The 9,239-nt window shown below is 37.6% G+C and overlaps 1 long non-coding RNA gene across 1 annotated transcript; it reads right to left on the bottom strand.

The window, feature by feature from the left end:
• Positions 1-2,152: 2,152 nt before the first annotated feature.
• Positions 2,153-8,571, bottom strand: LOC131245907 (uncharacterized). The gene is made up of 6 exons (XR_009171033.1): positions 8,433-8,571; positions 4,435-4,511; positions 4,080-4,362; positions 3,326-4,040; positions 2,686-3,041; positions 2,153-2,579 (listed from the first exon to the last, which is right to left on the bottom strand). It is a non-coding gene; the product is annotated as an uncharacterized LOC131245907 (long non-coding RNA).
• Positions 8,572-9,239: the final 668 nt, after the last annotated feature.

The raw sequence follows: 9,239 nt of genomic DNA, 5'->3' as shown, positions 1-9,239 counted from the left end.
GGCTCACTACCAGAAAAAAGGGCAAAGTCTACGAACAAAAACTGTAGCTAAATACTTATAGCTACGATTATAGTCCGTAACACGACCGTAGTAATAGCTACCATAGCCATAAGTCAAGAGGTTATAGCTACAGATTCAATCCGTAGCAAAAGACACTATTGGCTATGGATATAAACCGTAGTTATACTTTTTGTAACGTATACAACTGCGGATAATATTTGTAGGTAAAAGTATAGCTACATCCGTAGCTATAGGCCGAAGTTACCGATGGCTACGGTTTGAAGATATATTGCTATGGCTAATATCCGTAGCTATTTCCTTTTTTTTTTTTAAATAATAGTACTGGCGTCTCTTACCATTGCTAGTACATGCCCTAATGGACTTCATCTAAAAATTCCAGATTCAATAATAAAAGAAACCAAAAAATGCACGACAAAGAATAGACGAGCAAAGCTTCTCTATAGAGAGTACCAAAAGCTGAAGCTTCTTTGTCTGCTAGTACAAGCCTTGGCCTACTTTCCGTCCTCTCTATCATAACTATCTTACCTGCCAAAAAGAAAAAATTAAAAAAGTAAAAAAAAATATATGTAGAAAATGAAATGAGAACCATGAGCCCCATGTGTAGGAAACTAGAGCCCAAAATACAACAATATAACCAAGGAGATTGCAACACAAGACCACCGTGTCATTTTGAAAAGTTCTTGAAGCAAACCTGAGTTATCACTCAGTGTTTCTGACTAGAGTCCAATGAGGTCAAGATTGGCTGAAATCCAGAAGCCCGGAAAGCCATGCATCATAAAATTACCCCATCAATAGTTAAAACCAAAAAGAAAAAAAAAGAAAAAAAGAGCAATGATAAAATCGATTGCTTGAAATTTTCTTATGTTCATTAAAACACCTGCATCCAGAGCCTTCAAAGTCTCATTTTTCACACGTTTTAAAATCTTGGTACAAGAACATCATCAGCCAGTTCCTAAAACAATACATATTAGCATGTATCAGAATATATGCATACACATGATATATCATTTGTAACATCATGAACTTTCCAGTGTATTGATATCCATACATTTTCATTGCAACCAAAAAATCCAATACATATTAGGCATTGCATATCCTACTAGACAAGATTTTGAGGTATGTTTCTTGTTCATCCTCATTCATCTTCATTCATCCTTAAGGCTGCATATGAATGCACTAATGATTGGATTCACACAATTACTCTAGTAGAGAGGACACTATCAAATTGCAGTTACCTTACAATTCATAAAAGAAAGTAGCCTCTGTATTGCAACTGCATTCCTTTCAAGTCCAACTTGAAAGTAACATAATTGGAATTTGAGCCTAGTTCCTCAATCAAAATGCTAAGGCTGCCTTTGGATATACCAAAAAACTAAATTGCAACCGTCTCATTTGATCAAATGGAAATGACTAAAAAGTTAGAGATGTTTCCTAGCATTCATAAGGATGAAGTAGCCCCAAATTGTGGTTGCTTTCATTTCATGTCCAACTAGAAAGCTTAGTTGAAATTTGGAGTTGAAACCTTTGCTATGAATGCTAATGCAGGAAGCAAGGAATCAATTATTATCACAATGGCAGGCCACTAATTGTAATTCAATTGAAGAGTGCATTAAAACACACATGGAAGAAAGTATTATCACTATGGCGGGCTAGTAAGTGTAATTCAATTCAACAATACGTCAAACACGCATGAAAGAAGGCATCCATAACTAGACAATTTCCATACTCTTAGTACAAAGGGTATAGAAGCTAGCTATCATATTGACAAGAAGTGGGGTATGTTGCCCACTCTTCAGCAGGAAAGGTCTGAGTTTGAAGATTGGATAAAATTAAATTTATGGTTGTCCAAAATCAGCACTGAAACTCGCAGTTGAGAAATCGTAGGTGTTTTTTCCTACTCATATACTAAAAGGAAATAGAGGAGAAAACCCTATCAAGAGATGAAGAAGAATAAGAGGAGAGGAGAAGAGAAGAAAAAGGAAGAAAAGAGAAGTTTTAAAGGGATTTTTTAGGGGGAATGGAAGTTGGAGGGGAAATTCACATCAAGAAGAAAATCACAAAAAAACGATATGATAAATTAGGAAAATAATAATTCAGAAATCTCAATCTTTTGATATAGTGTTCCAAATAGAGCTCTCAATGGCAACAACAATGGTCAGTTCAAGAGGTAGAAGCAAACCGGTTTTGACTCTAACATGATTGAAGTGGTAACAAGGTCCAAGAATTGGGAGCATTAATATTTAACTAGTAACAAAATTTCGTCCAAGAATAAAAGGTGGACAAGAAAGACATCTCCAACCAACACATAAAGATGTGATTGATTAAATGTTGTTACCCAAGGTTCTCCAACACTGACAGCTATTGTACGTAACAGCCAACACTTAATTCCAAAAACAAAACAGAACCACTGCAAATTTATTATAAAGACAAGAAACGAAAGAAGTTACCTTTGCCAATCTGGCAATACTTCGCCTTTTACGCTTTTTATTAGCATCCATGGGGCTCTTGAAATTACCAACTGAGTTCTTTTCATCATTTTCTACCAGCAAAGAGGACTCCTACACACATGGGTCCAAACCAAATTGCAATTCAAACCAATAAAACCCATATATGGCAAAATTTGGGAAGCAAATTGTTAGTTTGAAAAGTTAGGAAAAAGCATACATATGGCTCATGGCTGAGAGTTTCTAAATCACCCATGTCATTCAAATGTCACACAATGACTTTCTTTTAAAAGTTCAACATCCAAGGCTTGGACCATGCCTGAAAGGTTTTTCAAAATTTGACACATTACCTGTAGGTTCTTCATAAGCACCACGAGAGACTTTTATTTCATTAAAAAAAAAAAAGACAAGATTCTGAAACATTCAAAATTGAAATCTGCACGGCATGCTAGAGTGGGACAAATGGGTGTGGCGTTTGTTGAGCCTCCAGGTGTCACTCCATTTCCATTCTAAGACCCACAGAACTTGATTATGTTGACTTCATTTGCATTAGTACATATAGGATTCCCTTGAAGCCTGATCATCATGTCAAACAAATCACTTAAATCACCATGGCAACCAAGTACAATAATTCATAATTGAAATACAATTCATTGGAAATAAATCACTTAAATCACCATGTCAAACAAATCATTCACCATGTGTTATTGGAAACTATCATAGAAATAAGAGGGGCTGTAAAAATTTGGATTGAACTTTTCAGATGGCTGCAAAAATTCAATATGTTATGGATCTTTTATATTCACTTGCCAAGAAAATGGTGAACACCTAAATAATCATATAGAAAAGTGATTACCCACTTGCAGAACTTCCTGCAACAGCATAAATTACTTCTTCAAGCTCTTGCTTGAAAGGACTTTCTTCCCATAAGGATTGCTCCAGAGTGCTTGAACATGGGGCTTGATGGCCTCCACAAAAGCTGCATTAATAGCACCCTACTCCACAGTAGAACAGTGACAAGGTTACAATCATGAAAGAAAGTAAGGAAAGAAGAAGAAGATTTTCTTCAGTGGAGATTTTCTTCCACTGTGAGATCCCTTGTCCAACAATCAATTTGGTCCTACAACCAGATATGCGGCCCACCAGTAAGTTGATATCTATCAACAAGGACAACATGCTAAAATAACCTCAAAACTGCCCAAGGATCTTATTTTTAAGCTTAATTTACTCAAATAAACTAAATAATGATAATATACCATGTTACTCAAATTTTTTTAATACATATGAGCTTTGACTAGAGTTCACATGATTCTTCTATAACAAATGACAGAATTAATGCTGAAATTACAATTATGTGAGCATCATTTATTATGGCAAGGATTCCAATACACTAGAGATAATGAGTTTTTAGATGAATAGAAGATCAACAGCCCTTGCGTAACTTGCATTAGTATTAAAGAAATGAACATGTATACACTAACGAGAAGTACATGTTAAAGATGTTGGTGGATTTTGAGTGGAGTTAGAGAAGGTCACCTCAGTCAAAGCTTAGAGAGAGATTTTCTAGAAGGTCACCTTAGTCAAAGCTCAGAGAGAGATTTTCCAGAAGGCCACCTCAGTCAAAGCAAATCAACTATTACTTCAAGAATCCCAATGCCAGAAAATGCTTACCAATCCAGCAATCTTTTTTATCATTAGGCTAGATTAGAGTTCAGTCTCAACATGCATCTTTTATGAAAGTACAATGTACCGGACTAGAAAGGAAACGCAGAGAAGTAATAGAGAAGTCTATGTTACATCTAGTAAAAAGATCCAGATTAACCATGCTTTTAAAAAAAAGCACTCACACATTCTTCAAGCGCTATTGTTGAACAAAATCTAGACATCGTTTCACAAGCTGCACCAGATCAAAATTTGTTAAAGCAAGGAAGTCGCTTTCACCAATTAAAAAGAAAAAAGAAATATTTACCTTCTTATTTATTTCCAGCCCAAAAAAATTCACACCAATACATCTCCTAGCCACTTTAAACATAAATAAACCATTTCCTGCATTATAATCATCGGAATGATCAGGGTTGAGAATTTAATGGAACTACAGTGCATGTACATCAAGAAAGCATTTACTAAATAAAAAATTCCAATTTATTAGTAAGGTCCAATTTATTAGTTAGATACATCCAGCTAGACCAAATACTACTTTTCCTTTTCTAGATTGAAACAGGGTAGATAGTTGATGATCTTGAGTGAATAGTTGATGATCTTTTCATACATAACTAATGTGACATATGGAGAGATAGGACCTATAATTAAGCAATTTTTGGAGAGGATATTACTAAATTAACTTCTGACAAGTAGCGAGCTTTTTCTTGCCCCCAAAAAAAAAAAAAATAAATAAATAAATAAATTAATTAATTAAATTAAAAACTTATCAAAGCATATCAAAACAGGCCCCCGAGAATCCAACTTCGCCTTTTAAATCCCCCCTTCAAGGAATGAAATTAGCAAAAGAAACAATAATAAGGAAAAGTGATGCAGGACAATTAACCACTTGTTCTAAAAACTCGAACTGTTAGAGCATGGCGAATTAATCCTTTTATCTCATAGCCCAAGCCCCACATCTCATGATTTAGGACCTCGCCCGAACCTCCCTCGTGGACCCCAAATCACATGGGTACCGCCTCACACGGGCTGCCCACTCCAAGTATGTCCTCGTATCCCATAGGTTACCTCACTCGAGCCCGATATGAAATGCCCATTAATCACCCTCGGAGAGGAGTCTCGAACACGAGACCTCCCCTATGGGCCCCACCCACCCTGAGTGTGCCCTTGTATCCCATAGGCGACCCCACTCGAGCCCGATGTGAAAATGCCCCTACATTAATCACCTCCAGTGAGGAGTCTCAAACACGAGACCTCCCGCTCTGATACCAATTTGATATAGGACAATTAACTACTTACTCTAAAAGCTTGAACTGTTAGAGTATGGCGAATTAATCCCTTTATCTCATATCTCAGGCCTCACATCTCATGGGTTAGGACCTCGGCCGCCCACCCCGAGTGTGTCCCCGCATCCCACGAGCTACCTCACTCAAGCCCGGTGTGAAATGCACATTAATTAACCCCTGGTGAGGAGTCTCGAATATGAGACCTCCCCCGTGGGCCCCAAATCACATGGGCCGCCCACCTCGAGTGTGTCCCCGCATCCCACGGGCTACCCCACTTGAGCCTGGTGTGAAAATGCCCCTGCATAAATCACCCCCAGTGAGGAGTCTCGAACATAAGACCTCCCCCATAGGCCCCACCCACCCCGAGTGTGCCCTCACATCCCACAGACGACCCCACTCAAGGCCGATCTGAAAATGCTTCTACATTAAAAAGTCACCAAATTAGGCCAGTTTTGGTTGATATCTTCAAAACGGGCTCTGAAAACCCATTAACCTAAGCGTCATAGTTAAATGTGATTTTCTTTCCTGTCCAATTCATTATGAAAAATAAGCATTTTTTTTTATTTCAGTCAGAATTATAGCATCTAAAATCAGCCACTGAAAATTTTTGGCTAAATTAAGAAAAAATAAATTTACTTGTAGCTTCGTGGAGGGCGGAATGAGTCATGGAATAATCTCTAGTTATGGCTCTGTTATTGAAAATTAGTTTAACATAAATAGTAAATATACTTAGCTGCTTGATTCACAAGCAACCATGTTTATGGTGAGAATTAGATTAGCCTCCATAGTCCTACTTGAGAACTAAAAAATGCACTTCACAACAGGTAAGTTTCCGGTTATTGTGGTGATAGTGAGCATATAGCAGCAGTGCATGGTGTTTCCAAAAAACAACAAAATGGTTGTTCTACCTGTGTCTGGCACTTCAAGTGCACTAGTCATTCCCTAAAACTTAGCTATTGCCATACCCAGGTAAAAATCCATAATCAAAAGGATATGATTGCTTTTGTTATTTTACTGAGTTCCAAACTTCCTGAATCATATTCCTTCCATTTACTATCACTATATGTAGCCTTGTCACCTTAGCAATCCATTTTGATGGCCAAAAGGATAGGAAGTTGGATCAATCATTTACAAAGTATGCAATGAGTAAAAATGTTAATGGAATTTTTTATTCTTTCTCAAATACACATGATTATTCCAAATCCAACCTTTTCCTGAAGGTTGGGAATTTTCAACTGATAAGACTTTTATTTTTATTGTTTAAATTTTGTTGGTGCATGGACCACCAAGGTTGTTGGAGTCTTCCAATCTAGGTTCATGAATTAGCCTCCACACCTGTGACAATCTGGACCTTAAGAAAACAACAACAACAGCAGCAATAGTAGATTTAAACCCGTCTAAGGATGGCACAATAATCATAATGATACAATTCTCAATCAAGATCAGAAATTGGGGGTTGTTTGCCTAGTAAACTTGCTTGGCATTGCATGCCATAGACCTCGATTGATTGCAAATTTCCCTTTTCAGCTAATGGCCAATAGTTATTCTAAGGTGCAGTGTTGTGCATCAATTATTTGTCATGTGTGCAGTGGTTGATAAACATGCATTGGTGGTTTCCCTGATAGGTTGTGCATACAACTAATTGAGCATGAACCTTCATGTATGTGGGTGCTTTGTGCATAGTGGTTTGCAAGCAGCTATCACTTCATGTGTTGACATAGAGTTTGGCACTCTCCCATACATCCAATATAAAACCCCATCTAACAAAAGACATTTTGTTGTGAACACCATGACCCTACTTTGTTTGGTGCTTTCTATAGTGTGCATGTAACAGTTGGGCTAGGGGTCAATATTGGGTGGGAGTGTGGGACTATGCTGGCATGCAAATGGTGTCATGTGACCCTCTGCCATGGCTGGTTGATGTCTGTTGGGCAGCCAATCAATATAATATCTCAGCTGAAAGCCAACCCCAAATTTTTGGGGTAAAGGTTAAGATGGTGACGGTAATGATGATGATGGAATTTGTTGTATGTAGGGAAAACTAATACTGAAGGATTTCAATATTGAGGATGTTGCTGGAGGGCCTGGAAAGGCAGTTGTAAAAACATTTGTGGCAAATGTGACCAGTCACACTTTAGAGATTCATTTATATTGGGCTGGGAAAGGGAAAACAAGCATCCTAAGCAGAGGAGTTTATGGTCCCCTAATATCGACTATTTCGGTGGATCCTAGTAAGTTGTTCTGGCTATTTTGTTTCAGCTCCTTTGATCTCTCCCATTACTTCTACATGACAAACTGTGCTATAGATTACAATTTGCATAAGCTTGGCATAATATCTCAATTGTATAGTAGGATATCTTAACCTTTCAAAAATTAAAAAAAAAAAAAAAAAATCTTAGTCTCTCATAATGCTGTGAAAATCTTAAGTCTCACAGCAGTTCTGAAATTTTAGAGGTCATGGATGAATTATGTTTTTCATTTAAAAACATATTTCTATTCAATATGGCATTCCTCCAGGACCCATAGTCCATTGTTTTAATCCTAATCAATTTAAGTTGTTAACAATAAAAAAAAAGGAACACTCTGATGTCCTAACAAGTCTAATGGCCTGTTTGGATGTACCCATTGATTGGGATTGATCTCACTTTTTAAGTGGAACCAATCTGCTTCTTTTTCATGCAGCTCACTGCCTTTTACACCACAAACCTCAAGCCAGATAAGAATAGGTCTAACCTATTCTTAGCGCACCACTGATTCAAACAGAACACATCCTATCCACCCCCAAATTGGGAAAAACCCAACATAGCACGCATGGAATCTGAAAGAGAGAAAAAGAGATGCAAACCTGATAGGAAATCAACAAAATTCATCTGTCTATTTCAATACATATGAGTAAGAGATGCAGACATATGGAGAGAAAAAGAGAGAAATATGAAAAGGACCTTGAGCCACTTCATCAAACAGTTAGCATGCATGAAATTTGAAAGAGAGAAAAAGAGACTAAGAGAAGAAGATATCAAACCTATGGAGAGGAGCCTCGAATTCCTTCGGTGTTTCACAGTTGCTGCAATGGAGGTCCAAGCAAAACGATGATGTGAAGGAGATAGAAGAAACGGCGGAGATGCGTTGGAGAGAGAGGGAGGAGATTGAGAAAGTTGGAGCAGAGAGAGAGAGAGGATTGGGGAACAGAGAGAGAGGGAGGAAGATGAGAGATGGGGTCATGGAACGGAGAGAGAGAGAGAGAGAGAGAGAGAGAGAGAGAGAGATGAAGGGTTTTTGGGCGCGGCTCTAGTTTCAGCGCACGCCCATTTTTGGGCATCGAACGATAAGAGGGACCCATGGACGGTCCTGTAAGGGGTCCTGTGGGGCCACCATGATGTATTTTGTTTATCCATTCCACCCATTGATTTTAGTATATAATTTTAAAAATAAAGTAGATTGAAGACCCAAGTGAACCAAACCATAGGAAGCACATGTGATTTAATCTCTATTTTTCCTACCGTGTGGTCTACTTTACCCTTCGATATATCTTATTTTTGGTCTCATGACCTATAATAATATTTCAAAATATATGGACGGCTTAGATAGAATTCATATATTTTTTTAGGCCCTGCAGAGCCCCTTATACCACCATTAATTATTAATGGTGTGGCACCTTTTTAACTATAGATTAAAACTATAATAAGTATAGCTACGGTTTATATCCACAACAAAAAACTAACATGGTCTTTATCCTTTGCCCTTTTTTTGGTAGTGGTTCCCAGCTCACATATGTTAGATTCTTATAAGGAGGATTTTCAAGATACCAAAGTCACAAAAACATTATTAT

Source organism: Magnolia sinica, chromosome 5 (assembly GCF_029962835.1).
Source record: "Magnolia sinica isolate HGM2019 chromosome 5, MsV1, whole genome shotgun sequence".
NCBI lineage: Eukaryota > Viridiplantae > Streptophyta > Magnoliopsida > Magnoliales > Magnoliaceae > Magnolia > Magnolia sinica.
The sequence above is the reverse complement of the archived record's forward strand: the minus strand, read 5'-3'. Positions and strand labels throughout refer to the sequence as shown.